The sequence below is a fragment of the Pelobates fuscus genome, chromosome 9, assembly GCF_036172605.1.
Source record: "Pelobates fuscus isolate aPelFus1 chromosome 9, aPelFus1.pri, whole genome shotgun sequence".
In the NCBI taxonomy this organism is placed as follows: Eukaryota; Metazoa; Chordata; class Amphibia; order Anura; family Pelobatidae; genus Pelobates; species Pelobates fuscus.
This window is the reverse complement of record NC_086325.1, coordinates 92,326,998-92,331,799: the sequence shown is the minus strand read 5'-3', so window position 1 is coordinate 92,331,799 and position 4,802 is coordinate 92,326,998.

Below are 4,802 nucleotides of genomic sequence, written 5' to 3'. Positions count from 1 at the left end.
GACCGTGAGTCAATTGTAATGAAACCGAGACCGCGTAAGGTCTTGTATAAAAAGGTCTTGAAAAGAGTGGAGAACTATACCTTGAATGAAGTACAGGAACTATGATGAGCGTAACTGGTTTAATGTGTAGAAACCGGTGGAGGCCTAGAATAATACTGGAGCTAAGGATTAACCAATGAATATTACATAGTTAACGAAAGATGTGACAGTATGTAATAAATACCGACATGTCTCGCTGTGACAAGTCTAGATTGCTTAATTGTATTTGAGGCCTAGACCTGGATGAAATCAAAGTGAGAAAATACTATACCTGTTCCTGTAATAAAAATAACTTGAAATAGTAACTTTGAGCAGGAATGCAAGAAACTGATGCAACCTGTGAAGCCAAAGACAAGTGATAGAGGCAAGGATAAATGACTGCGTGATTTTAAGGAGAAGATGTAGTACAGATGTGGATTCAACGGAATTACCCTAGAAGATCATGTTTAATAATTAATATCTGTATGTAGGGTTTGAATAGGGTTGGTGTAGAATTTAGAAAAACCTGTTCTTTATTTTGTGACATGAGAAGTCTATTAGCATTGAAAAAATGACTAACAAAACTTAGTTACTAGTTAATTAGGTGTAGGGAAAAGGACCGGATATTATTAAACAATTGTTGAGATTTTAATGTTTTAGATATATCAGACCGGCAAACACAGTTTTAGAAAAAGAATGGTTGTTAGACCTGATTAAATAACTAATACTGACAGGTAGGTATCAGCAGTTAACTGACCGAGCAGGGAATATGCGCTTACATTTGAAATTTGTGTGAATGAAATTCATGAATTATTTAGAATGGATTCAAAGAATCTGAATTCAAAGAACTGTACTAGGGATTTGTACCGTGCGTTCGTTTAAACCGTACGAATAGACTAGTAGTGAATTAGGAAATAGCGAGGGGTGAATAGGATTTTCGCCTAACGTTAAAGATGCACGAACGGGTAAGTAGGTAAGTACGTGGTTCGTGCGTATGACCGAACAGTAACTCAGAAATACAACGATTAATATTAGCGTTATACCTATACATAGTTCGGCAGTTTTTACCGTACGAATACGTAAATGATGCGTAAGTGTAACGGGCGTTCGTCCATTTTGGCGCGAACGCTGAATACGTCAAACAAGCATGGATACGTTTAAAGAAGACAAAAGGGAGCCTACCCCTACGTTTTTGGGCCCGAACGGAGGGAAATAGCCGAACGCTATTTCCCTCACTTAGCTTATGTGAGCGTGCCGGTCTCGTGACCGGAAGCCGGGTACCGCGACCAGAAGGAAAAACCGAGTGGCAGGGCCTCAGAACGGACGGAGGATTGCTCTGGACCTCTTGCTGCAGAAGACTGAAGCTGTTCTGGCGGGAAGCTCGGACCGGAAGTGCTGATTGCTATGGGGACAATCAGCTGAACGGCAGAGGTGAGTAGGGGCTGGGAGTTTAAGTAGAGGACTTACTCCTCCCACAAATTCAGGCATAATGACCTTTCTATATATATATATATATATATATATATATATATATAATTCAAATCAACAATTGGAGGAAAATTAAAGTTTTGCTCATTAATAAAGTTTTACTTTTTATATTTTTCACATTTCTGATATCTATGATTAATTGCTTTCCATTGGTGTATGGTAGACATTTGAAATAAGTCTAAGCTGAGCATTTACCTATTTAAAAATTAAACCATGGACACTTTCTGCAGCACGTAACATTTTAGCGAAGGGTTGTATTGTTGGTACTGTTTATACCATATTGACTAATAATAAAAAACATATTAGAATAACAATTACATAATTCAACTATAGCTGATTAGTATTATTTCTGCACACTGTTGCACATAGAAGGCTTATCAATAAACTGCAATATTTAAGTTTGGATTCCAGTATTGTTAATTGGGTAAGGCAGTGACTGAGTGACAGGCAACAGAGGGTTGTAATCAATGGAGTATATTTGAAGCATGTGGTTGTTACAAGTGGGGTACCTCAGGGATCTGTACTCTTTAATATTTTTATTAGTGATATTGCAGAAGGTCTTGATGGTAAAGTATGTCTTTTTGCTGATGATGTAACAGAGTTGATGTTCCAGGAGGGATAAGAAAAAATGGCAAATTATTTAGGAAGACTAGAAAAATGGTCAGAGCTGTGGCAGATGACATTTAATGTGGATAAGTGCAAGATAATGCATCTTGGGCGTAAAAACCCAAGGGCAGAGTCAGTGGCGTACACACAACCCATGGGGCCCCGGTGCGAAAACTGATCTGTGGGCCCCCCCCGCTTACTCTGCGCGGGCTGGGGCCGCAACACATGGCGGGCGGGCACCTGGTCGCAGGGCTGCGACCCGTGCGACCGCGGTATGTACGCCAGTGCATGCATAAACACATACACTTAAAGGACCACTACAGACACCCAGATCAAATCAGCTCAATGAAGTGGTCTGGGTGCCAGGTATCTCTAGTTTTAACCCTGCAGCTGAAAACAGCAGTTTCAGAGAAACTGCTATGTTTCACTGAGGGTTAATCCATCTCTAGTGGCTGTCTCATTGACAGCCGCTAGAGGATTTTCTGCGATTCTCACTGTGAAAATCACAGTGAGAAGACGCTGAACGTCCATAGGAAAGCATTGAGTAATGCTTTCCTATATGGGCGGTTTGAATGCGCGCGTGGCTCTTGCCACGCATGTGCATTCGGAGCTGAGAGGCGGATCGGGACGGAGAGATCCCCAGCGCCAAGGGAGCCCGGCGCTGGAGAAAGGTAAGTGCTTTAGACACACACACACACACTCTCTCATGAACAGACGCACACATTTACTGACAGACACACACTCAGTGACAGACACACACACACTAACACTAACACACTCTAAAACTAACACACTCACTAACACAATCACTCACACTAACACACTCACTAACACACACACTCACTCACTCACTAACACTCTCACATTAACACACTCACTAACACACTCACTAACACTAACACACTCACATTAACACACTCACATTAACACACTCACATTAACACACTCACATTAACACACTCACATTAACACACTCACTAACACTAACACTAACACACTCACATTAACACTAACACACTCTCTCACTAACACACACTCACACTAACACAAACTAACACACTCACTAACACACTCACTAACACTAACACACTCACTAACACTAACACACTCACTACCACTAACACACTCACTAACACTAACACACTCACTAACACACACACTCACTCACTCACTAACACTCTCACATTAACACACTCACTAACACACTCACTAACACTAACACACTCACATTAACACACTCACATTAACACACTCACATTAACACACTCACATTAACACACTCACTAACACACTCACTAACACTAACACTAACACACTCACATTAACACTAACACACTCTCTCACTAACACACACTCACACTAACACAAACTAACACACTCACTAACACACTCACTAACACTAACACACTCACTAACACTAACACACTCACTACCACTAACACACTCACTAACACTAACACACTCACTAACACTAACACACTCACATTAACACACTCACATTAACACACTCACTAACACTCTCACTAACACTCTCACTAACACACTCACTAACACACTCACTCACTACCACTCTCACTAACACACTCACTAACACTAACACACACACTCACTAACACACTCACTAACACTAACACACACACTAACACTAACACACTCACTAATACACACTCACACACACTCACTAACACACTCACTAAACACACACACACGTTTTTTCTGTTTTTTTTTTTTAATTTAATCCCCCCAGCCTCCTTACCTGTGTGAGAGCTGGGGGCATTCCCTGGGGTCCAGTGGTGTTGCTGGTCACCCGGCTGGCGGGCGCGCGAGGGAGCACTGTTCCCTGGGTGCTCCCTCTTCAGCTCCCTCACGCGCCGCGTACTGATGCCGGAGCCGGAAGATGACGTCATCTTCCGGCTCCGGTTTCAGTGCGGTGCGCGAGGGAGCTGAAGAGGGAGCACCCAGGGGACAGTGCTCCCTCGCGCGCCCGCCAGCCGGGTGACAGCAGGGCCAGCCTCGGGGGGCCCGGAGGTGGCCGGCTCCTGGGCCCCCCAGCAGAAGAGGCTGGCCCTGTGGGTACATACCGGGTCGCAGGGGCGGCCGGGCCCCCTGGTGGGCCGGGCCCGGTCGCAGCCGCGACCCCTGCGACCCTGGTATGTACGCCACTGGGCAGAGTACAGAATATTTGATAGAGTCCTAACTTCAACATCTGAGGAAAGGGATTTAGGAGTGATTATTTCTGATGACTTAAAGTTAGGCAGACAATGTAATAGAGCAGCAGGAAATGCTAGCAGTACAAAACTTACTAAGAAAGGTTAAAGGATCTTAACATGTATAGCTTGGAGGAAAATCGAGACGGGGGGACATTATAGAAACATTTAAATACGTAAAGGGAATCAACACAGTAAAGGAGGAGACTATATTTAAAAGAAGAAAAACTACCACAACAAGAGGACATAGTCTTAAATTAGAGGGACAAAGGTTTAAAAATAATATCAGGAAGTATTACTTTACTGAGAGGGTAGTGGATGCATGGAATAGCCTTCCAGCTGAAGTGGTAGAGGTTAACACAGTGAAGGAGTTTAAGCATACGTGGGGTAGGCATAAGGCTATCCTGGCTATAAGATAAGGCCAGGGACTAATGAAAGTATTTAGAAAATTGGGCAGACTAGATGGGCCGAATTGTTCTTATC